General features: G+C 38.5%; 1 protein-coding gene across 7 annotated transcripts in view; it reads left to right on the forward strand.

Annotated features, from left to right (window-relative positions):
- The window catches only part of LUZP1 (leucine zipper protein 1), a 97,429-nt gene that overhangs the window by 16,043 nt on the left and 54,488 nt on the right, over positions 1-26,898 (forward strand). The window contains exon 1 of one of the 7 annotated variants that reach the window (XM_060626666.2): positions 12,250-12,365. The exons of 5 other annotated variants lie outside the window; for them this stretch is intronic. The gene's annotated coding sequence lies outside the window, so the exon portion shown is untranslated. Of the gene's footprint in view, positions 1-12,249; positions 12,415-26,898 lie in introns of those variants that run through there. One more of the 7 variants, XM_060626664.2, reaches the window with a different exon arrangement.

A 26,898-nucleotide genomic window follows, 5' to 3' on the forward strand; every position in this document is an offset into this window, starting at 1 on the left:
CAAAGAAAAGAAAAATTTCCTCTTTTCATTATTTTTAAAATTAATGTGATTTAGTCTAAAGTCAGATAACCTCTTTATATACTGGGCAGACAAGAAAACACTCAAGAATTTTTGGGGCGCCTGGATGGCTCAGTCTGTTAAGCATCTGACCTTGGCTCAGGTCATGATCTTGGCATTTGTGAGTTTGAGCCCCACGTCAGGCTCTGTGCTGACAGCTCAGAGCCTGGAGCCTGCTTCGGATTCTGTGTCTCCCTCTCTCTCTGCCCCTCTCCTGCTCATGCTCTGTCTCTCTCTGTCTCTTAAAAGTAAATAAACGTTAAAAAAAACTCAAGAATTTTTAAAAGCTTAATTTTAACTTTACTAATTTTTTTAATGTTTATTTATTTATTTTGAGAAAGGGAGGGAGAGAATCCTAAGTAGGCTCCACACTGACACGAGGCTCCATATCACAACCTGTGCCAATATCAGGAGTGGGACACTTAACCTACTGAGCCACTCAGGTGACCCTTAACTTTACTAATTTCTGTTGAAGCTAAGTAGCTTTCTCAGTGACTAGTTTGTTTATTCATTTGAGAGAGAGAGCGAGCATATGGGAAAGAGGGGCAGAGTGAGAGAGAATCTCAAGCAGGCTCTGCACCCAGGGCAGAGCCCATGGCAGGTCTCCATCCCTTGACCCTGGGATCTTGACCTGAGCCAAAATCAAGAATCGGAAGGTCGAATGACTGAACCACCCAGGTGCCCATCAGTGACTAGTTTAATTTCCTTTATTAATCTATTTTCCTTGAATGACTCACCCTTAGCCCAAATATTGGCTATGTGGTTATAATTGGTACAAGGGAGAGACAATTTCTGGATGTTTTAGTCAGTTCTTCATCACTTAAAGATAGACCCTACAACTGGAAATTGAGACTAGTGGTGAGATAATATATGAGAATATTTCAAACCATTGTAGTTGTTGAAAATTATTTATTTTTCTTTTGAAAATTATTTAAAAATAATTTTTAAAAATTATAAAATAAGAATTATTTAAAAATCTGGTTACGGAATTTTTGGATAGTGATACTTATATTGTTAGCCATTTACTTTTGCTTATTCTAAGTACAGATCACAAATGATTTTATAACATTATTTATGATATTTGTCAGGTAGTATCTTTTTTTTTAAAATTTCTTTTTAACGTTTATTTTTTAGACAGAGAGAGACAGCATGAATGGGGGAGAGTCAGAGAGAGGGAGACACAGAATCTGAAATAGGCTCTAGGCTCTGAGCTTTCAGCACAGAGCTCGACGCCGGGCTTGAACTCACTGACCGAGAGATCATGACCTGAGCCGAAGTCGGCCGCTTAACTGACTGGGCCACCCAGGCGCCCCTGTCAGGTACTATCTTAAGCATTTTATGTACATTATTTCATTTACTCGTTCATTTAATAAATATTTATTGAGTGCCCGCCATGTGTCAGGCACATAATCTTATTTAATCCTTACCACACCCATGAAATAGGTATATTGTTTATTATTTTAGCCCCATTTCACAGATGAGGAATTGGGGCACAGAGAAGCTTTGTATTTTGTCCAGTGTCACAAAATCGTCCAGGGTCAGATTTGGCATTTTTAAAAAATTTTGAATGACAGTTGCTAAAATCTAGGCATAAGTTACTTCTATGTCAGATTTTTTTCTTTAGAAGCATATATATATATCTATATAACTTTATAAAATAGGCTTCAAGGCCAGCACAGAGCTCAGTGCAGGGCTTGAACTCACCACCGTGACATCAAGACCTGAGCTGAGATCAAGACTGACTGACCACCCAGGTGCCCCTATATATGTATTTTTTTTAAGATTTTATTTTTAAATAATCTCTATACCCGGTGTAGGGCTTGAACTCATAACCTGGAGATCAAGAATCACATGTTCCACCAACTGAGCCAGCTAGGTGCCATTTTAGAAGAAGGAAATACATATATATTAGGGCGTGCGCACACACACACACTCACGCTCACACACAGGAGAGAGGGAGAGGGAGAATCCCAGGCAGGCTCCACACTGCCAGTACAGAGCCTGAGGATGAGCGGCTTGATCTCACTGTGAGATCGTAACCTGAACCGAAATTAAGAGTCAGATGCTTAATCGACTGAGCCACTCAGGTGCCCCTAGGAGAAGGATATTAATCAAATTTTGAAGTATGTGGTAAATAGGTTACAGTCAAAGTACTTAGAGCAGGATGTGTTAGGCTAGGTAAGCTAAGCTAGGATAATTTCCTCTCTTTCCCCAAATCCATCTCAAAACAAAAACCAACAAAAGAACAAAAGACAACTTTGAAGTTCCTTCATTTGGAGAATTCCAATTTACCCAAACTAGCCTGAACCAAATGTAAATTTTCAAGAAGAATGGATGTAAATAACTGTGTTAAATACTGTTGCTTCAGAGGCACTCTGGGAGCCAGTGTTATGGAAGCATGATAGTTGAATTGTTCAAATTAAACAACCTCAGTTATTATCCACAGTATCAACTTTGCTGATTTTTACATAGAACTGCTTTTCAGATTTTCAGTTTTGTTAGCTGTAGTTTTATGGTTGTCTCTGAGGGGTATCTATAAGGTAATATGACTGCTTTTTGAAAACCAGTATCAGAAGTTTCCAAAAAGAAGCAATTGTATATTTATTTTAATGAGACTTCCAAACTGAAATGTTTGGTGTACTTCTTTTGGATTTGCCTTTAGAGCATATTGCACATTCAATCCTGACAAGTCTTCATTTTGGGAGAGTTATATTTAACTTTTGAAGATAAGCAAGTCTGGTGAATGAAGTGAGTAATCAGTTATGGTTTTTGATAATACATGAGATGTAATTCTAAGAGGTGGACACTAGGATTTTCGTGTGTAAGGCTTGTCTTTGAGCATCTGCAAATAGAATTATAAGAAGGTTTTGAGCCTTGGTGGCATTGTAGGATGAGTCTTGCTTCCCAAGATGACTTAAATAACAGCACTGATTTTGAACCTGTATAAATAGAAATCATTGTTTGAATATAACTTGCTTAATGTATTCTTGATTGAATTGAAATTCTCTATAATGAAAGCATTATCTTGTATTAATATCAATATTTTACATATAGCCTTTAAAAATTAGTTTCTTTTGGGGCACCTGGGTGTCTCAGTCAGTTAAATGCCTACTCTTGATCTCTGCTCAGGTCATGATCTCATGGTTCCTGAGATCGAGCCCCGTGTTGGGCTTTGTGCTGACAGTGTGGAGCCTGGTTGGGATTCTGTCTCTCTCTCTCTCTCTCTCTCTCTCTCTCTCTGCCCCTCCCCTGTTCAGAGTCTCTTTCTCTCAAAAATAAATAAACTTAAAAAAAATTGGTCTCTCTTTTTCTGTCTAAAAAGTAAGTATTTTAAAAAAGAAAACAGTCTGCTGAGAGGCAAATATATATAGGAACAGATTTGAACTTCATTATGATTAAAAGGTGAAATATATTTTCTTGACCCACTTACCCAGGCATTATGTGTGTAGACTTTCTGTAAGACTGAAAGAGTTCAGATAGAAAAATGGTATCATTTACCTTGCTCTGATAACGTTTCCTGTTTCTAAAAATAAAGAAATCTCTGGTTTTATCTAGTTTCAAGTTTACTGGGTAAGTTAAATGCTGAGCAAGATAAATGTAGTTAATTTTTGGCTCTTTAAACCTTGGAATAGCTTTATCACAAATGTGCTGTCTTCCCAATTACCTGGGGGTATTTATCTTATTTAGGCCATCTTAGTGATTTGTGTCTAGTATCAGTGAATAAGCAGAATTATAATTGAAAATTTTCTAAGGATTCTTAGTCATTGAGGAATAATAATAAAACCTAACATTTATGGACTATGTGCCAGCCACTGTATTTAAGTGCTTTTTATATCTTTATTTAATCTTACTCTCAACAATCCCTTGGGGTAGGTACTATTATTATCCCCGTTTAATAGATGAAAAATCCTTAAGATAAGAGATCAGTTTGCCTAAAGTCAACACAACTGGTGAATGCCAAGCTAGGATTTGACTCCTGAGTTTGCTGTTGAATGTTACCATGAGCACATGACGATTTTATGAACTATGTGCGTTTAAGATCACTATTCCCTGAGTAAAAGAGGTCAACATTGGCTTATGTTCCCTAGCATAGGAAGAATATCATTTTTAGATCTTGATAAACTTAAAGATGTATTAAATATCTTTAAAATGGAAGACTGCTCCAGATACACAGAAACTGAATGAGTATTAAAGATAGTACAAAGGTAGTTTAGGTTGTTTGTGTGACAAAGAAATGGTTGCTGGTAGGTTTATATCAGGAATAGCAGTTTTTATGCTTTCTGCCACACCTGTACTGGAGTATGATAGGAGATATTCTTAATATAATTTTATAAAATGATATACTTTCCAACTAAATTTTTTTTTTGTAGGAATTTGAGGACTGATGATTATGTTAGGCTTGTTTTAAAACTTGATCCAGAAGTGATTTGAAAGAGACTATCAGAATCGTAAAGAAGTCTGATGAAAAATAGTTGGGTTGGTAGTGAGGCAGTTAATAGAGCAGGGAGAAATATAAGGTAGGAGGGATAAAATTTCAGATCATAAAAGCCAAGAAGAGCGGGATTAGAGCAGGAATAGGGGAGGTAGGTGGCTGTTCATTAAGTGGGTATAATCCAGAAGAGTGCAGAGAATCTTTATGGAAGAGAGGTAGAGAGGAGACAAGGAACACTGGCTTCATTTACATTTTTGGTCAGTTTCACATCAAATTTAAAAGCCAATAATTTAGTCTATTCAATTTATAGTACCTGTTTTATATTCAACTCAGGGCTAATTAATGTGGACAAAACAAAAAGACCAAAAAAGTGCTGTATATATAGCCTTTGTTTCTAAGGAATTTAAAATTCTAATTGGGGAGACAGTACCTGGTTTTTGAAACAGTTCTATGGCAGGGGCGCCTGGGTGGCTTAGTCGGTTAAGCATCCGACTTTGTCTCAGGTCCTGATCTTGCAGTTCGTGAGATTGAGCCCTGTGTCAAGCTCTGTGCTGACACCTCAGAGCCTGGAGCCTGCTTCGGATTCTGTGTCTTCTTTCTCTGCCCTTCCCCTGCTCATGCTGTCTCTCAAAAATAAATAGACATTAAAAAAAAAAAAAAACAAACAGTTCCATGACAATATTGGATCATATGTAAATGCCAAAATGGGTGATACTGACTGTTGATTCCAGAGCCTGGATTTCATAAACCAGTCATATTTCAAAAGAACTTTTTGTTTTCTAAGTAAGGACACAAAATTGAAAAACTAACTTTTTGTCTAATTACCACTGTTTCATAAAGGATGGAACATTTTAAAACAGTTAAGTGAAAGGGCATAGTCTCAGATGAAAGTTTTTATATTGAGTAATTTAGCCGTATGGAAAATCTAGTATTCTTTGGTGAAAATGTCACAATCTATGGCACAGTGGTAAATGCTCTAGGAGGTCTGTTGTTATGGTACAGACTTGTGTCAAGATGATAGGTAATAGTTTAGTGAGATTAGTCTGGGCTGAAGTGGTCTGTGAGGTCTTCATGGAGTCAGACTAGAGTTTTACAATGATAGGATATGAATAGACAGAAAGGAGAGGGATGGTTTTCCAGGCCAGGGCAACACAAGAACAAAGATACTGAGGTTGGGATAAACTTATATTATTGACTGGACCCAAGAATACTTGTCTACTCCACCCTTGAGGATCACTGTTGGGGCAGCCTTGACCTGGCAGCCCTGTTTTCCTCCTTCAGACATCTGTAGTTGCTGGGAGCCCCCACTTGGTCTATATAGCAGGCATGCCAACCCCACAGCCAGACTAGGATCTGAAATGGCAGTGGGGGTGGGGCCTCGGGCTCTCCTTGGATAGTGTTAGTCTCTCATGAGCTGATCCTGGCCTGTGTTGCTCCCAAAGTAGCTTGGCCCCCTGCCTGCCCCATAGACAGCACCTAACAAGTAAACACACCTAAACAGGTAGTCATCTACCACAAAGATGCCTGTGAGGAGGTAGGCCTTCTCACCTGCTCTCCTGCTAAACAACTGCTTTGGTGCCAGGGAATATCACCAGGGGAGGAGAGGGTGTCCAAGAGTGGGGACTTCTGTTGTAAAAGAGGCCTCCCAGGCCACTTAACTCAGGGAGGATCACCATTTTTCTCTGCCTGGATTAGCTTGGATGCCAGCCAGGCTGTTCCATCCATCCATCCACTCAGAACCGTGTCTCCTCTGTGGGGTCCCGTACGGGATTGTGAGGCGTGGGGTGGTGAGGGAGAGCTGTAAGTGAGTGCTGGGGAAGAAGGAGCTCTGCAGGCATCAGGGCAAGGAGGTCAGACCTTACACTCAGTACACTGGCCGCAGGCGCAAGCCCCGCTTCTAAGGGGTTAGCTTTATCTAGTTGCTAAGCGGTTAGCTGTATCTAGTTGGACACCTCGGGATCCACACAGTTGCAAATTGGAAGTTTTCTGTTGAAGTGTTTACTTCAGCTGAAAAAATAATGTTTTAGAAAAGTTTTCAAGTTCTAACAGTTTTTATTCACTACTGAAAGTTCTGAAAGCATCTTCTTTCATTCTAAAAACAATAAACCACTTTCTGTGGACTGTGGAAAAAAAAAGAATACTTGCCTGCTCCAAGAATAGAGTTTAGATTATGGACTAGGAGGAGATAAGATTAGTGTGGTAATGCTCAGATTATGAACAGTCTTGAACATTATACTGAGGAATTTGGACTTGCTCTTGCTACCACTTAGGAACCACTGAAGGTAAGGCACTGATAAATTAGGAATTGTAGACTGATTAATCAGGAGGTGTTATATAAATTATTGGAAAGGAAGCCAGTTAAGGACTTTTGTAGAAATTCAGGTGTGGTTTTCTGTCTATCAAGACCTGAATTTAGGAGTTAAAAAAAAAAGTATATTAGAAGTTTTGAAGAAGGGAGAGTTAGGAGTTAATGATGTTATGGAGAAAGAAAGTAAGCTCTAAGGTTATGAGATTGGTAGAGCTGGTGGCATTTGTGATATTAGTTAACTAAAGTTGGGGAGGACCTAAGGGGTTAGCCTTTTTGCCTCAGATTCTCTGCTGTGTTACTCTATATCCACATGCTTTTTTGACATCATTTATTTGAGATATATTGAGATTCTCTAAAATTCCCTTGGGATTGAACTGGAAGTTAAAAGGTTTCCTTTATTTTGGAAACACTCATTTAGAGGAAATATGTATAGTATATTTCAAACCACTAAACATTGTATAAGTTCTTAGTTATGGAAATTGTACCCTAATAAATACCATTGTTAGATTATCAGGTGCAGAGGGATTTTTGGAATTTTTGTTACTTTAGAATGTTTTCATTTAGCAGAATTTGTCCTCTATATATTAACAGATTAATATTATCATTTCATTAACATCTACTATATATCAGGATCTGATGTCTACTATTTAATGTTTAAAACTACCGCATGAAATAGGTATTGTTACTCCTACTTTATAGATGAGGAAACTGAAGCTCAGAGAGGGTTTGAGAAATGTCCCTGGGGGAGAAGTAGAGTTAGGATTCAAGATCTCTGTGACACAGAATCTATGTTCTTTCTCCTTCTCTGTTCTTGGATTAGGTGTCATAAGAATAGGAATAAGGAGAGGAGGGTAAGATAGATTACCCAGATTAGACAGTAATTCAAATCAGTGAAGTGCTACCCAAATATTAACTGGTGTTATCTGGCCTTTTCCACCCTGTCTGCATGTGCAGGGGTGGGAGTGGGGATGGTGTAAAAGACCAAATATGATCTAGCCATAGTTCTAGTCAAGGACATTCACTTATCTTTTGGATAATGTCTCTCAAAGCCTTTTGTACAGCTTTCAATAAACCCTTTATAAAAATGTCCAATTCAGAAAATAAAACAATTATTGACAGTTCTGCAAATTGCTGGCCTGGCAAATGAAATCTAAGGAAGTTTCAGGGTCCAGCTTCTGGGAAAGTGGGATTGAAGGTCATTCCCCTTGAAAATGTAGTTAGTGCTGGACACTAGCCGTCATTGATACATAGCACTATTTTGGGGGATGTTCCTCTCTTCATTCTCCCTATCATCCACACCCATAAAAGTTTTTAGCTTTTCTTCATGTGTGCTGGTGATAATTTCTTCAACGTTCTCTCTCTTCAGTATTATAAAGAGAGCTCAGCCCCCCCTCTCTCCACCTCATTCCTGATGTTCCTTTACCAGCTGCTTGTATTGGGGCTAGTAGAACCTGTGCACAAATGTGAGCAAAGTCCTAGGTTCTTAATTTTTTCTCTCAACATTTCCTCCATCTCATAACCCATAACTGAAAACAAGTTTTTTTCCTCTGATGAATGCTATTATTTGTAGTTTTGTTGGTTGAATACTTTGCCACTCCTTGGACAGTGGGAACAATTAATGTATTTCTAGTCCTTCACTGTCACTTCTAGATCATTGTTTTGCCATTTTTGCATGGCTTCTGATTTTTCAAAGTTCCTGCCATCTGCTCTCCTCTGTTTTAATTGTGTTTGGTGACTTTCAGGATGCACATGGATCACTTTTCTTCCCCATCCCATTTCCTAGTACGTACTTTGTCTAGTACCTCAGTTTTGTCAATTACTGTCTCATCCTTAACTCTCTTTATTGAGTCCTTCCTTTGAGAATTGGAATACACTGAAGTCTTTTCTATCTTAAATAAAGAAAACCCTCTGGTTTCTTTTAGAGTTATTGCCATATTTTTTTCTCTTTTACTCTCAAACATCTAAAAAAAGAGTATTCTATATACTGCCTTTTCATTTACACTGGTTTTTTAATATCTTTCCTGTCTTGTTTCTGCTCCCAATACTTTACCGTATGTGCCCTTTCAAAACACCCAGTGTCCATATATTCCGTCATTTTCATAGCCTTTGTCTTCCTTAATCTCTCTTCAGTATTGGAGCTATTGATCATCATCTTCCTTGGACCTCTGTTCTTTGACTAGGAGTTAAAAATATTTGTGTTTGGCCCCATCTAGCCTGGTAAGGCCATTTTACGTGGAACTTGGCTGGTTGTTTGACTCTGATGTTCATCTTGGGACCTGTACTGACTAGCAGAGAAGGGGTGGAGCTGGTTGGCACTGTGCATCTCATAGTGCTCTGTACCCTGTGGACTTTTAAGTAAATAATTTATTTGACTTGCTAGTCTTCCTGTTCTCTCTCATCCTCTCTCCCTAATCCTGCATGGCTTGTTTGTAAAATGGATTGCCCACTTCTGCTCTTGACTCTGGTTATATACTATAGTATATAAAAGCAGACATGTCTTTTTTATTTAATTTTTAAATGTTTATTTTGAAAGGAGAGCGAGTGTGAGCGGGGGAGGGGCAGAAAGAGAGGGAGAGCAAGAATCCTAAGCAGGCTTCCCACTGTCAGAGCAGAGCCCATTGCGGGGCTTGATCTCACAAACCCTGGGATCATGACCTGAGATGAAATCAAGAGTTGGATGCTCAACCAGCTGAGCCACCCATGTGCCCCAGACATGTCTTTTTATAGAGCAGACTTTGGGAAAGAATGATATGAATTAAGTTCTTTGGTAAACTCATGTGAGATTTGAAATGCTCCAGAAAACTTGGGAAAGTTTAATGAATATCAAGTAGTGGCCTTAATGAGAAAATTTTTATGCCTTCTCTTTTATTTTAGTATTTTCATGGAAGGCTATTTCTGGGGGGAAAAACAGATTCTATCACAGCAAAAATAATTACACTGAAATCTCAGTATAATAGAATTTCTAAGCCCCATGTATTTTTAGGGGTATTTGCTATAATAACACTGTACTGTTACAGTTCCCTGGAGTTTGGAGTTAGGATTTTGACCTGAATTTGCCAAGACAGTTTCAGAAAGTTGTAGAGATAGCTGAGAAGTACTGGCATGAGCAAATGTGGGTTAGGCTAATAGAAATTTAGTAGAGCAAATTTTTGAGATGACATGATTTTTTTGAGAAGGAAACAGTATTGAGTAATGCCACTTTTTGTTGTTGTTTTGCTGTGTTAAATGATCATTGAAGGCTTGTATCCCGAAATTTTTTTTATCCTTAGAGATTTGAGTCATTCTCTGTTCTTAGATGTTTATCACCTTCCTGTACAGGAAATGGAATTATTCAGCCTAGAGAGATGATAAAGAGCTTTGGACTGAGTCTGGAGGTTCTGGTTCAGTTTTTGTCATTATTTAGCTATATATAGACTTGAGCAAGTCACTTTACTCTTTGGGCTTCATATTTGTCAAATGAGAAGATGAAGTAAATAATTTCTGAAAAGATAACTACCATTTTAATTTGAGATGTTTTGATAAAAATCCATTCACAATGACTCTCAAAGTCAATTTACCAATTAGAAATGTGATAATTTGTACTGATAAGTTTGTGACAATTTGTATTAAGAGATAAGAGTTTACAGTATGTCGTTTGACACATAAGAAATACAGTGGAGCTATAACTTCAAAATGGTAGAATAGATGCTCACATCAGCAGCAGTGTTAAATGGATTATAAATTTACTAGAGCGGTGCCTGGCTCAGTCGGTTATGTGTCTGACTCTTGATTTCGGCTCAGGTCATGATCTCATGGTTTGTGAGTTTGAGCCCCATGTCAGCATGGAGTCTGCTTGAGATTCTCTCTCTCCCTGTCTCTGCCCCTCCTCTGCTCACGTGCTTTCTCTCTTTCAAAAATAAATTTAAAAAAATTTACTAGAGAACATGACTGAACTATGGAGATCCTAAAATGTGAAATCATATGGAAAACAGGTAAAATGGCAGAGTGAGATAATATTAATAGTAGCTAATGACATTTGGTTAGCACTTACTCTATGCCAGCCACTATTCTCAGATGATTTTATAACGCATTGAGTCCTTAAATAATTCTGTCTGGTAGTTACTATCCCCATTTTACACATGAGGACACTGAAGCACAGTTAAGCAGCTTGTCCATACGGCTATTAAGTGACATATTGTATGACTAGGTTTGTGTGACTCCAGAGTCTCTGTTCCACATACACGTATCTGTTACATGTTAACATCAAGAGTGCATACACATGAAGGTATATAGTGGTGGAAACAAAGTATAATTCATATATTCAATGTTTGACTAGGTTATTGTGTTTGCTTCCTTAAGCCATGTGTTATAATATCTTAACATAATTTTCATTACATGTTACAATTATATTATTTTAGTAATATTCACTCACATTTACTGACTATATGGCTTGGGTTGAATTCCAGCCCTACCACATGATTTTTGTGTAAACTTGGGAAAGGAACTCTACCTCTTTGTGCCTCAATTTACTCATTTGAAAAATGGAGTTAGTAATACCTGCCTCCTAGTGTTGTGAGAAATAAATGAGTTGATGCAAAGGGCTTAGAATGACAGGAAGTAAACATGTAGTAAATGTTGGCTGTTAAGCTTTTAACTTTTCCAAGTACCTTAAATACCATTTCCTTCAAATAACATTCCTCTTTTTTTTTTTTTTTTAAGTTTATTTTGAGAGAGAGCTAGCGCACCTGTGCACAAGCCCGGGAGGGGCAGAGAGAGGGAGAGACAGAATCTTAAGCAGGCTGCATGCCATCAGTGCAGAGCCTGATGTGGGGCTCAAACCCACGAACTATTAGATTATGACATAAGCTGAGATCAAGAGTCAGATGCTTAACCAACTGCAACACCCAGGCACCCCTCAAATGACATTCCTATGTGAGAGGTAGGGCCTAGAGTCTAGCCTATTTATTTCATTTATTTATTTTAAATGTATTTATTTATTTTGAGAGTGTGAGCACATGTTTGTGTGAGCAGGGAAGGGGCAGAGAGAAAGGGAGAGAGAGAATCCCAAGCAGGCTCCATGTTGTGAGTGCAGAGCCAGATGTGGGGCTTGCTTTCACGAATGGTGAGATCATGACCTGAGCTGAAAATCGAGTCAGATGCTCAACCCCCTGAGCCACCCAGGCCCCCCTAGGGTCTAGCATATTTAGACCCATTTTACAAATGAGAATTCCATGAAGCAAGTTGTCTTAAGGACACCAGATCAGAATTAAATGGAATAAAATTTAAAAGGTTATTTAACCCTGGTCTGAAAGAGAAAACAAATGGCTTGGGATGAGTGTCGTGTAATAGTCACCTCTCTTGTATAAGTAGGACAAGTCTGTGGTGTTTGGAATGGGAAGGAAGATCATTCCTAGCTACTCATTTCTTGTTCCAGTCCTTGATTCACTTCCGCTCTTAGAGGGGGATGTTGCTGCGTCATTCCTATGTCCTGGTGTAACCATCTAGCAAGCTGAGAAACAACATTTGAAGGGTATCAGATTGGCTGGGAACTGAGAAAAAACAGTGTACCTTTTCTATGTGGAAGAAAAGGTAAAACGAATGGGAGACGTGAACTGCTAGTATGAGCTGATGCTGTCATGTGAGTTTTATGGATTTAACTCTTGACCTGCTTCAACTGAATCCCAATCTTGTGTCGTGTGTCAGTTTTCTGCAGTTGTTTAGAGGCATTTTTAGGATTTAAAATGCTTCTAGCTTTTTTTTTTTTAAACCGGTTTTATGCGGCTTGATACATCTCAGCTGTCAGCACTCGATTTTGCTGCAGTATGTTCTGCATGCTCTCTGCATTGCTGTAACCAGATCTTGGTAAGACTTGCCGTTCCATCTCTTTGACGAAAGATTTCTTTGCATCTCTTTTCAGGCTAGTTTGCTGAGGCATTGGAGGCTCTTCCCTACTCCTTGGAAAAACCTAAAAAGCGTTTCTATTTTGAGACGTGACCTTGTGTTGGGGTTTCTCTTGGCTAGGATTTCCGCAGCTAACGGCTGTTAGCTTTCCCTTAGCTCTAAAACATAGGAACAGTGTCTTCAGCAAATGTATATTGTACCTGTCCATGCAAGAGACTACTAGTAGTCACTGGAAATGCAGAGTATAAAAATTGAAGCATATTGCATTAGAGTGAATAATGATTAAGGATAGGTGAGGCAATAATATATCAAGGGAGTTTTAGAATCATGCAGACCTTGATTTAATTCCCAGTTCTGCCTTTTATTCCCAATGTGACCCTGGTCAAATTGCTTACCTTTCCCGAATCTCGATTTTCTCATCTATAAAACCTAGTTCTTAGGATTGTTTTAAGGTTTGAGAGAATAAATTGATAACCCTGAACAGAACGCATGATATAGTGCTGTGAAATGTTTGCTAACCTTCCTGAAGTTGATGGGGTTCCTCGTTAAAATTGGGATATTAGTACTTAGTTCAGCCTTGTTGTAAAGATGAAGTGAGAGTAGAGGGATGCCTGGGTGGCTCGGTTGAGTGGTCAGCTCTTGATTTTGGCTCAGGTCATGACCTCATGGTTTGTGAGCTCAAGTCCCACATCGGGCTCTGCACTAATTGTAGAGCCTGCTTGAGATTCTCTCTCTCCCTCTCTTTCTCTGCCCTTCCCCTGCTCTCATGCTTGCTCTCTCTCTCTCTGTCTCAAAATAAGTAAACATTTTCAAAAAAAGATAAAATGAGAGTAGATAGGTAGCTGGCATGTAGATGTTACATGTGCAATAAAGAACTGGGACAACTGGAATACTTGAGGCAATATTTCTTTTGAAGAAACAAATTGAAATACTACCCAAATCATACCAGCAACTAGCCAGTGCTATTTCAGCAGTCTCTTTGTGTTACTCTTGCTGTGCTGAGCTAAATATGTGCATTTCCAGTTGTATTTTGCCGGTGATTCATTATTTCCTCAGTTTATCTCAAGGTCCAGGCCTTTCTTTTTTATGCATAATCATGTTCTACTCATTCTGAAAGATGAGCTTAAATTCTACCATGGAGCTCTTATAAGTCACTCCACAGAAATGATTTGTCTCACTTCTAAATGCCATTATGACACTTAGCATGGACTTATACATAATATTTTTGCTCCCATTATCTGGCTGAAGTTGTATTCCTTCTTAAAGATTTTTTTTTTTTTTTTTAGGTTATTTATTTTGAGACAGTGCACAAGCAGGGGAGGGGCAGACAGAGAAGGAGAGAGAGAGAATCCCAAGCAGTCTCTGCATTGTTAGCTCAGAGCCCAGTGTGGGGCTTGAACTCATGAACCGTGAGATCATGACTGGAGCTGAAGCCAAGAGTCGGACGCTTAACTGACTGAGCCACCCAGGTGCCCCATATTCCATTCCTTCTTAAAATCTTGTTTAGATGTCTTCCATGAAACCTTTCCTAACTCATACATCAAGTCTCTTCTGTACTTCTGTTATTGTACATCTTCTGTAGCACTTGTTGCACTTAGCACATTGTTACACTTTTGTCTACTTATAATGAACTGTGACTATCATAAGAACAGAGTATTTTGTTCTCTGTATTCCTATTTTATAGCACATGCCTGGCTCACCATGTAATACATTGAGAGTTCGATACATCAACCTTGTGTTGGTATTTTTCTTTTTCCAACCCCAGAAGGACTTGAGTGAGAAGTTCACTTTGGTGTCTCTGCATGTGTTTTAAAATAAACAAACAAAGGGGTGCCTGGGTGGCTCAGTCATTTAAGTGTCCCACTTCAGCTCAGGTCATGATCTCACGGTTCGTGGGTTCGAGCCCTGCATCAGGCTCTGTGCTGACAGCTCAGAGCCTGGAGCTTGCTTTGGGTTCTGTGTCTCTCTCTCTCTCTCTCTCTGCCCCTCCCCCACTTGTGCTATGTCTCTCTGTCTCTCAAAGGTGAATAAATGTTAAAAAAAAAAAAAAATATATATATATATATATATATATATAATTTACATACCATAAAATTCACAACTATCATCATTATTTAATTTCAGAACGTTTTTATTACCCCATAAGGAAACCCCATAGCATTAGCAGTCACTCTCCATTCTCCCCTATCTCCAGTTCCTGGCAGTCATAATCCATTTTCTGTCTCTCTGTGGATTTGCCTATCCTAGACATTTTATATAAATGGAATCATACAATATGTAGACTATCGTGTCTGGCTTCTTTGACTTACCGTAGTATTTGCAAGGTTCATCTGCGTTGTAGCATTGTTATCAGTCCTTCATTTTTAGGGCTGAATTTTACCCCACTGTATGGATATACCACATTTTGTTTATTCATTGGTTGAAAGACGCTTGGGTTGTTTCCACTTTTGGGCTGTTGCGAATAAAGATTGCCATAGAAGTTCATGTGTAGGCACAAGTTCTCATTTCTTTTAGGTGTATTCCTAGAATGGAATTGCTACGTCCTATGATAATGTAACGTTTAACTTTTTGAGTAACTACCAGATTTTTTTTCAGAACATCTGCACCTACCAGCAGTGTAGGTGGGTTCCAGTTTCTCCATATCCTCATAACACTTGTTACTGTCCTTTTGGTTTATAGCCATACCTGGTGGGTGTTAAGTGGTATCGCATTGTGGTTTTGATTTGCATTTCCCTAATGACTAATGATGATGGAGCATCTTTTCATGTGCTTATTGGCCATTGGTGTATGTTTCTTTGGAGAAATGCCTATATAAATCCTTTGCCATTTTAAAAATTGGTTATTTGTCTCTTTATATTTTAATTATAAGAGTTCTCTGTATATTTTGGATATTAGTCTCTCATCAGATAGATGATTCTCTGAGTTTTTGGATCTATTGCCTATAATTCATTGCCTACCTCATACATCAATATGATACAGTAGAACTAGAGGTCCTGAAAGAGCATATGTTGATTGAAGGAACTGCCATACTACAGGTAGCACTGTTCTAGAGGTCTTGGGTTACAAGAAAGATAGTGAGCATTTGACTGGGGACTAGAGAAGTTTGAGTTTTAGTCCTAGCATTGCCACAGCTAGATAGTATGACCTTGGGTATATAATGTAACTTCAGGGTCTCCGTTTTCTCCCCTATAAAAGTGAATGATTTGAACTAGGTAGTATTTAAGGTCTCCACTAACGTTGTTCGAGTTGATAAGGTCCTTGGAGACACATATATTATAGGTCAGATTATACCCCATCTCATTTGTTGTTAACAATAGAACTCTTGTGCATGCTGCTACTTTTGCTAGAAAACTTTTTATTTTTTTCTCTCCAACCCTGGCTTTCTTTAAAACTAGTCATAATAAATTCTGACCAGCTCCAGTCATATGAATAAACCTGGATTTTTATTAAAGAATTTATAGCTATATGGTCGCCTGGGTGGTCAGTCGGTTAAGCGTCTGACTTTCACTCAGGTTATGATCTTGTAGCTCATCAGTTCGAGCCCCATGTCGGGCTCTGTGCTGACAGCACACGCATGCTCTGTCTCTCTCTCTCTCAAAAATAAAAATGTTAAAAAAATAAAGAAAAAATAATTTATACATAAAAGAGACCTTTAAGGATGTTCTAATCAAGTGTTCGCTATTACAAGTGATTAATTAGAGGCATACAAAATTTAAGGTCATTGATTTAACAGTGCATTTGCTTAGTGTCTGCTGTGTTCCTTACTTAGGCTGTGTAGTTAGTGGCAGAATTGAGGTGAGAACTGAGGTGTCCTGTACTCTCAGTTCACTATTTCCAGTATACCATTTTGCCATGGGTTACTTAGAGTCTGGTTAAGAAGTAGTATCAGGAATTTGCCAGTGTTTCAATGAAGGGTTGCAATAATTTGCCTCCAAGTGGAATTGACATATCTGTTACATATTTTAGGTATAAATTGATGGATAGTTTTAATTTTTAATCATTTCTCTTTCCTTCAGGGACCAATTTTCAGCCTTAGAAAGTTATATATGGCTCTAAGTTTTCCAGTTGGCTACCTGTGATTTATTATAACACCAGTGATATTGCACTGACTCAGCCCATGGTCTCCCTGGTCACTGACTCCTGATTTATACTGGCACTGTGCCTATTCTTAACCACTTCTCTGTTAATGTGGTTTTTCTAATTTCTTCAGTAGAATATGCAACTTCATTGGATTCTCTTAAAAAATCTCAAAAGTCTCTAACCTTGCCCCATAAATAGGTACTGTGTGGACTAATGGAACTATTTGAATAGGAGGATAGTGTATTCCCAAGGAGTCTGCAGTTATTTATGTGCAATATCAAAACCTAGAAAACACTTAAAAATGAAAAACAAAGGGGTGCTTATGTGGCTCAGTTGCTTAAGCATCTGACTATTTGGGCTCAGGTCATGATCTCACAGGTTTGTGAGTTTGAGCCCCACACCCAGCTCTGCACGCTGACTGAGTGGAGCCTGCTTGGGATTCTCATTCTCTCTCTCTCTCTCTCTCTCTCTCTCTCTCTCTCTCCCTCCCTCTCTCTCTCTCCCTCCCTCCCTCCCTCTGCCCCTCCCCCGATTCTCTTGCGCTTGTGTGCTGTCTTTCTCTCTCTCTCTCTCTCTCTCTCTCTCTCTAATAAACTTAAAAAAAAGAAAAACCTGATTCACTTCATAGCAAAATCTGACCTGAATTTAAGTGAGACTTTTTTTTAAAGGCTTAATTTTTTGGTAACGTTTATTTATTATTGAGAGATGGAGAGAGACAGAGCATGAGCATGGGGGTGGTGGCAGAGAGAGGGGGAGACACAGAATCTGAAGCAGGCTCCAGGCTCCGAGCTGTCAGCACAGAGCCCGATGCGGGGCTCGAACCCACAAACCGCAAGATCATGACCTGAGCTGAAGTTGGACACTTAACTGAGCCACCCAGGCGCCCCTAAAGTGAGGCTATTTATAATGTGTGTGTGTTGGGGGGGAGTGTATGTTTATGTATTTTGAGGATGGGGAAGGGGCAGAGAGGAGAGAGAGAATCCCAAGCAGGCTCTGTGCTGTCAACACAGAGGGGCTTGAATTCATGAACTGTGAGATCATGACCTTAGCCGAAACCAAGAGTTGGATGCTTAACCGACTGAGCCACCCAGGTGCCCCAGTATATGTTTTTTTTTTTTTAAAGTAAACTCTACCCGTAATGCCCAGTGTGGGGCTTAAACTCACAACCCTGAGATCAAGAGTCACATGGTGTACTAACTGAGCCAGCCAGGCACCCCATGATTATTTTTGTCTTTAAATTGTGGAAATAATTGATGTGTTTGCCTACTGGGTATTGTCCTAGTCCCTATTATCTTTCCAAATTAAAAAAAAAAATTATGACTTCCAAAATATATTTAGCTGAAAACAAGGGGCTATGGATCTGTATTTGTTTTGTTGTTGATAGTTCCTTGTTACATGGACTCTTGTTGAGATAAACCCAAGGGAGTTGAGTTTTTGTATTGGGCCTTCATTGGACAGCTGATTTCCATACTGTTCTTTGTTTTTCAAAAGGACATTGCTGTGCCACCCCTTTATTAATATTGGGGAAGGAGTTTTCTCTCGCTCTTTAAAAGAGTTGAGAATTGGGGCGCCTGGGTGGCTCAGTTGGTTAAGTGTCCGACTTCAGCTCAGGTCACGATCTCACGGTCCGTGAGTTCGAGCCCCACGTCGGGCTCTGGGCTGATGGCTCAGAGCCTGGAGCCTGCTTCGGATTCTGTCTCCCTTTCTCTCTGCCCCTCCCCCATTCATGCTCTGTCTCTCTCTGTCTCAAAAATAAATAAACGTTAAAAAAAAAAAAAGAATTCTTTATGGTTTCTTTCTTTTTCTCTTCAATTACTGTTTTTGAAAATTTGTAAACCTACTAAATGATTGTGTGAATAGTATTATGAACACTCATATACCTTTCACTACATCGGTGGTTCTCAAAGGGTTATTTATATATCCCTGGGGGTCCCCAAGACCTTTTAAGGGAATCTGCAAGGTTAGAACTATTTTCATAATAATAATTCTAAGTTATCATTTGCCTATTTCACCGTGAAGACGTTTGTATTGATGATGCAAAAGCAGTCAATGGTGCTGTTGGTGTCTTAGCACAAATCAAGGTAGTGGTATCAAACTGTATTAGTAATAATTATGTTTGCAGCACACTTGCAGTAAAACAAAATTTCTAGTTTCATTTGAGAATGTCCTTGGGGCACCTGGCTGGTTCAGTCAGTAGAAATGCGACTCTTGATCTCAGAATTGTAAGTTTGAGCTCCATGTTGGGTGCAGAGATTAGTGAAAAATAAAATCTTAAAAAAAAAAAAAGTCCTTGAAGCAGTAAAAGTTACTAATTTTATTAAACTTTGATTCTTGAATACACATCTTTTTAGTGTTCCATTTGATGAAATGGGGAGTTCTATGAAATATTTCTGCATATCAGGATATAGCGTTTATTTGAGGATAAACACTGGTTTATTGTTTGAGTTGCAACTAAACTAACCTCTTCTTTCATGACATCATTTTTACTTGAAAGAATGAGTGACACACTGGTTACTCAGTTTTGGGTATTTGGGAGACATTTTTTGGAAATGAATGAAATTAAGTTTGTCACTTCAGGGAAAACAACTGACAATATCTATTGCCAGTGATAAAACTCAGACTTTAAAGCAAAAGTTAGAATTTTGTGTTACTTACATCTTTCACTATGAGCTTGTCAACTTCCCAATGCTCAAGTCTTTTTTGACGAGTTTGGAGTTTGGTGGCAATAGTAATGATAGTGAATTTTTGAGATTATATAATGGAATGTGTCAGTATTTAAGAAGATCTGCCTGTTAACTTAGTGAACTAGTATTTGCCAAATTATCAAGGCATGATTTTATAAAATCACACTTGGGTAAAAGATCTATTCACAGTGCAAAATAGACCAATGGATTTTAATATAACAGAGTATGAAAAATTGATGTGGTTTCAGATTCCACCTTACAACTGGCCTGTGAGAAACTACTACTTGTCAAGTTATGGTGTCATGGTATCTTATATGGTATCATATAAGAATATCTCTAATCCTCTTAAAAGGCTATTAAGGCACTCCTTTTTCAAGTGCATATTGTGTAAAGTTGTATTTTCTTCTCATACTTCAAACAAAATACGATGTTATAATGCACGGACGCAGAAGCAGGTATGGTACTGCAACAACAGATGTTAAAGAGATTTGCCAAAGTGCAAAAACCAATGCCGCTCTTCTCATTAAAGTTTTTGGTCTTGGAGAATTACTTTTCATAAAAATATGTTACTTAGGGTAACCTATAATGAGTTTATATAATTTGAAAATTAATACATTTTAAAATTTTCTCTGTTTTCTTATATGGCGAATACAGATAGATATAACTCATACACACAAAAGCCCTTTGGGGGTCTTCAGTAATTTTTTTATTTTTATTTTTATTTTGGAGAGAGCACAAGAGAGAGCAAGGGAGAGGGGCAGAGGGAGAGAGAGAATCCCATGCTGAGCATGGAGCCCAGTGCGGGGCTCAGTCTCACAACCTTGGGATCATGATTCAAGCCACAATCAAGAGTCAGATGCTCAACAGACTGAGCCACCTAGGCCTCCCTTTCAGTAATTTTTAAGAGTGCAAAGGAGTCCTGAGATCAAAAAGTTTGAGAACTACTGGCCCAGGTTCATGATTAATATTTAAGTCATATTTGCTTTTTCCATTTGTTTAATTTGTTTTTCTGAAACTTTTGAAAGCAAGTTGCAAACATCATAATCTGTATCCCCTATATAATTCTGCATTCAACATTGATACACCAGTGTTTAATGTTAGTTCATGTTCAGATATCCCAGTTGTTTCAGAAGTGTTCTTTATAGCTTCCCCTCCCCTTTAGAATCCACTTCAAGGATTTCTTGTTACATTTGGTCCACGTGTCCCTTTTAATCTAGAGCAGGGATTGGCAAATTGTTTTCTGTAAAGGACCACATAGTAAATATTTTTTGGCTTTGTGGGCCATACTATTTCTTTAAGAGGAAAGCACCCATAGATAGTGTGTAAATGAATGGGTATGGCTGTACTCCAGTAAAACTTTAGTTTGAAGATCCCTTACCTAGAAAATCTCTACTCTTTTGTGTATGTGCGTGTCTTTAATAACACTTTCTCTTTTGAAGAGTCTAGGCCAGTTGTAATGTCCTATAAGTTGGATTTGTCTAATTGTTCTCTCATGCTTAGATATAGGGTAAACGCTGTGAAGTTCTCCTTGTATCATATTGAGAGACATGATGTTAGTCTGCTGCATTATTGTTGATGGCAAAATTTCACCTTTTCATTAAAAAGGTACTTATTCCCCTTTGTAAGTAATCTGTGGGGTGAGTTTGAGACATTGTGAATATCTTATTCTCCTACCAGATGTTTTTTTAGCATACACTGATGATCCTTGCCTGAATCAGTTATTACATTGGTGGTGTTGGTATAGTTCTTAACATCTACTTAACAATAGCAATAAAAAAACAAATTATATTTTTAGAATAGTACTCCTGAGCTTATTTAGAAAGCCCTATTAATATATATTGTTACTGTGCTCTGTAGTTTAGTTTCCCATTGTAGACTCTCTCCCTGGGAGTGTGAGGCTGAAAGATTGGGTCTGCATGTGTTGTACTGAACAGCTGCCCTCTAGAAGCAGGGTTCCAAAATATGGTGTCTTCTTCTGAGCCCAAGTCTGCTTAAGAAGGGACCTGGCCTATTCTGGACTGGAAGTCGTCTTTACCATGGCTAGTTTTACCTGTTCCTTACCCGTGTTGTCAATATTTCTTCTACTTTACTGTTTCAATTTGTGGATCCTATAGTATTGTCTGGATCAATTTTTGCCTAATTATATGTTAAAGGCTGTGCTGAAAACCAAGTAGTTACAGCTTAGAAAAATGTATGTATTTAATTTTTTAAGAGGAACATTTCCCCTACTACCTTCTTATGAAAAATTTTGAAACTTACTGAAGAAAACTAAAACACCTTTTAGCTGGATTCAGTAATTGTGAACTTTCTGCCTTATTGTACTTACGTAGTTTATATGTATATCTATATATACGTATCCATTTTTTCTTAACTGTTTGAAAACTTGCAGATATGTAACCCCCTAGAATAAAGGCAATCTACTAGATAACTACCATATCGTTATATCACACCTGAAAAAATTATGTTCCTAATATATCAGTTCATATTGACATGTTTCCAGATTTCTCAAGATTGTCTTTTATAGTTTTTTCAGAAATACTCTCTTGAAGAATGGTAATAGATGAGAGATGGACATACAGTTGAGCAGTGAAGCAGTGAAGTGAGCAGTGAAACAGTGGTTTGTGATACAGAAATAACTATAAGTTTATATGGTGCTCTGCAGGTAGCTGCACTTAGTTGCATTTCATTGGTCAACAAAATTAAGTCATCTGATTGTAGGGGAGGAGGTTCAGGGCTTCTTTAGCTTATAGTGGAGTGTTGGAACTTTCAGAATATCCATGCACATGATAAATTGAAAACATAAGAAATTAGAATGATGCCTAGCCTAGTGCCTGGCTTATAGTAGCTACTTAATATTTGTTGATTTAATTAAAGTTGTAATTGGAAGTGTGTGTCAGAAGATTATAACTGAACATTGATTTCAGTGCATTTCAGTATATTTAGTCTGTTAGGTGTTGTGGGAGATGAAATAGGAAACAGTATTTATGCTCTTGTGGAGGACTATAGTATTAGGTGAGAGGAAACAAACACTTTTTTGGGGTAATATTTATGGACTATTTTCTGTATGCCGGGTAGTATTCTCGGCATTGGGATACAGTGCTCAACAACACTGACAAAATTCTTGCCTGCATGGAGCTTACATGCTAGTCAAGAGAGACCACATATCAGCATATCAACAGAATGATTTCAGATAGAGAAAATAGAAGTTTGATACAGTAGGTAGTAATAGGAGGTGAAGAGTATAGCTTTAGCTAGCATTGTCAGGGGAAGCATTTGTGAGGAAGTGACACTGAACTTGACAAGTCGTGAGGAGATAATAGCTATGGGAAGATCTGGGGGAAGGCAGAGGAAACTACAAGTACAGAGATCCTAAGGTTTATTAAAAAAAAAGTTTTTTTTTTAAATGTTTATTTATTTTTGAGACAGACGGAGACAGAATGCAAGTGGGCTAGGGGCAGAGAGAGAGGGAGACACAGAATCTGAAGGAGGCTCCAGGCTCCGAGCTGTCAGCACAGAGCCTGACGTGGGGCTCGAACTCACGAGCTGTGAGATCATGACCTGAGCTGAATTTGGGTGCTCAACTGACTGAGTCACCCAGGCACCCCCACAGATCCTAAGGTTTTGATGAGCTGGCTATTGTGAGGACTTAAGGAGGCCAGTATGTATGGAGGAGCAGAGTGAGAAGGATCAGAGAGAATGGCAGAAGAATATGACAGGAGATGAAGCAGGACAGGAAGGCAGTGACCAAGTTGTGTAAGGTTTTTATTTATTTTAAGTGATTGGAAACCATTGAGAAATACAAACTGTACTCCATCAAATATCTGAAGGATTCAGATCATTGGTAAAGAGCTCAGTTTTAACTATAACTTGGTGTATCCTGAGGCTACTCCCCTCTCCTTTCCTCTTGCTTTTTTCCTTAAACAGGTCTTTATTGAATAACTGTTATATTCATAACATAGTACTGGTGGGAGTATAAAGGAAAGACAAATCTATACTAACCTTAAAGACTTTTACATAATAGTTGGAGTAATATCGTCTAAACACAAAAAAATGAGTGTATTGGATAAGAGAACAGTACCTCCATCTTGGTAGTACATGCTTATATGCTAGATGGCAGTTCAAGAAGGGAAGACTTTTTTTTTTTAATGTTTATTTTTGAGAGAGAGAGGGGGCAGAGAGAGAGGGAGAGGGAGAGAGAGAGAGATAGAGAGAGAGAGAGAGAGAGAAAGAATCCCAAGCAGGCTCCATGCTATCAGTGCAGAGCCTGATGCAGGGTTTCGACTCACAAACTGTGAGATCATGACCTGAGCCGAAATCAAGAGTCAGACACTTAACTGACTGAGCCACCCAGGCACCCGAAGAGGGGAAGAATTAATGAGTAGTGGGTATGGAAGAGTTCCATTGAAGAGGACATGACATTGAATTGTTTCTTGAACAGATTTGATGAGATGGAAGAGATGGCAGCCATTCCGGGCAGGGAGATGTCCAGGCAAAGGTATTGCATGAAGGAATTTGTCCTCAGGAAATAATGAGTAGGTCTGTCTGTCCAGGGAAAGAAAAAGATAATGGCTGACGTGCCTGGGCCTTGAGTGACAATCTGAGGAATTTAGACTTTAGTCTGTAGTTGTAATGGGTGCTCCTCTTATATTCTTATTTGTGCATTTGTCTCTGGTATTCTGAATCTGTTAATCAACTAATACTTATTGCTATTATGTGCATTGTATTCTTTGAAATTCTAACAGCATTGATCACTTGCAGATGTGAAATTGTGATTCTGGCACATGGTTTGTATGCAGATACAGAAACATGCAGAAAACAGTGGACAAGGAAAACACATTTTTTTTTTCTTTAAGTTTATTTATTTAATTTTGAGAAAGAGGGAGAGGGAGAGAGCGAGCATGAACGGTGGAAGGGCAGAGACAGAGGGAGAGAGAGAATCCCAAGCAGGCCCCGTGCTGTCGGCACAGAGCCTGATGAGGGGCTTGATCTCACAAATCATGAGATTATGACCTGAAACCAAAATCAAGAGTTGGATGCTTAACTGACTGAGCCACCCAGGTGTCCTGAAAACAAATTCTTCTTTTTTTTTTTTTTTTTTTTTAAATTTTTTTTTTTTCAACGTTTTTTAATTTATTTTTGGGACAGAGAGAGACAGAGCATGAACAGGGGAGGGGCAGAGAGAGAGGGAGACACAGAATCGGAAACAGGCTCCAGGCTCCGAGCCATCAGCCCAGAGCCTGACGCGGGGCTCGAACTCACGGACCGCGAGATCGTGACCTGGCTGAAGTCGGACGCTTAACCGACTGCGCCATCCAGGCGCCCCCAAATTCTTCTAAGTGATCTTCCTTCCTTGGGAAAGTTTGATGGGGTGGGAGTTGTATCACTAGTAGGCACTGAGTAGTTGGAGGATTTTGTTATAGAGAGATGGATTGGGGGAAAATGTTGAAACTATAAGAAAGGCTATGCTGATTTAGAATGTGTTGCAAGATTCTAAATCTCGTCATCTTTATAATCTGGATTTTGATAAGGCAGTGGGCACTTATGTTTAAAGGTTGAAAATAAGAGAATGTGAGCTTTACTGGTGAGGTTTTCTTATTTTGATCATTACTTAAAATGCAACTACCTACACATAACAATCCCAGTAGCTCCTTAACTAATTAACTCACTCTCTGTTTCACCTACCCAAACCACACTGGTTTAAGAAAGATTTGATCATTTCTTACAATCTTATCAATGTTATTGATAAATACTTTATTGTGTTAATTAGGACTCATGTCATGTAGTCTTTTATTTAAGATTATTGAGAGTTTTTTCTGCATTCTGCTTATTTTCTATTTAGCTTATGGAGGACTAAGCCACATAGGTTTATGCTGATAGTGTTTATTGGCTGTCCCTAAGAGTCAGAGCTTTTATAGCTGGAAGAAATCATCTGGATTCTTGTTTTAATCACCCTGGTTTATAGATCTGACTTATCCGAATGGGTAAGTGCCTTAGCACGAAAGGAAGCAATTATCTGGATATAGAGGAACCCAGGCTTCCCTTCCCTCTCCCCTCTATACCTTATGGTGGGATCATTCATGGTTCTTCTCAAAACAAAACAACATATTGATGTTTATATCCCAGTTCTCTGCCATTGAGAGACTTAATAATGCAGTTGGAGAAATAGGACTTAATACATAAAAAGATTAATAATGGGTAAGCCACATCCTTTCCTTTTTTTAAAAAAATTATTTATTTTTTAATTTCCATCCAAGTTAGTTAGCATATTGTGCAACAGTGATTTCAGGAGTAGATTCCTTAATGCCCTTTACCTATTTAGCCCATCTCCCCTCCCACAACCCCTCCTATAACCTTCTGTTTGTTCTCTGTATTTAAGAGTCTCTTATGTTTTTGTCCCCCTCCCCTGTTTTTATATTATTTTTGCTTCCCTTCCCTTATGTTCATCTGTTTTGTGTCTTAAATTCCTCAAATGAGTAAAGTCATATGATATTGGTCTTTCTCTAACTTCGCTTAGCATAATACCCTCTAGTTCCATCCTTGTAACTGCAAATGGCAAGATTTCATTCTTTCTGACTGCCGAATACTACTTCATTGTGTGTGTGTGTGTGTGTATACACACACCACATCTTCTTTATCCATTCTTCCGTCGATAGACATTTGCACTCTTTCCATACTTTGGCTATTATTGATAGTGCTGCTGTAAACATTGGGGTGCATATGCCCCTTTGAAACAGCACACCAGAATCCCTTGGATAGGATACCTAGTAGTGTAATTGCTGGGTCATAGGGTAGTTTTATTTTTAATTTTTTTGAGGAACCTCCATACTGTTTTCCAGAGTGGCTGCACCAGTTTGCATTCCCATCAGCAGTGCAAAGGAAATCCTCTTTCTCTGCATCCTCAGCCAATATCTGTTGTTGCCTGAGTTGTTAATGTTAGCCATTCTGACAGGTGTAAGGTGGTATCTCATGGTGGTTTTGATTTGTATTTCCCTGATGATGAGTGATGTTGAGCGTTTTTTCATGTGTCGGTTGGCCATCTGGATGTTGTCTTTGGAGAAGTGTCTATTCATGTCTTTTGCCCGTTTCTTCACTGGATTATTGTTTTTTGGGTGTTGAGTTTGATAGGTTCTTTATAGATTTTGGAGGAAGTTTATTTATTTTATAACTTCACCTATTTTCCCACCCTTCTCCCCTCTGTTAACCAATCACTAGTTTGTTGTCTGTATTTATGAATCTGTTTCACTTTTTGTTGTTTGTTTTATTTTTTGGATTCCATATATAAGTGAAATCACATGGTATTTGTCTTTCTCTGACTTACTTAGCATAGTACTCTCTAGGTCATATCCTTCTTTTCTTAAAGTTTAAGACTAGTTGGAGTTTAGTGCTCCCACACGTAGTGGAACTTTTAATAATGCTGGACTTATAGATGGCATCTTATATCAGATTTTTATTCTGCT

Source organism: Panthera onca, chromosome C1 (assembly GCF_046562875.1).
Source record: "Panthera onca isolate mPanOnc1 chromosome C1, mPanOnc1 haplotype 2, whole genome shotgun sequence".
Lineage (NCBI taxonomy): Eukaryota > Metazoa > Chordata > Mammalia > Carnivora > Felidae > Panthera > Panthera onca.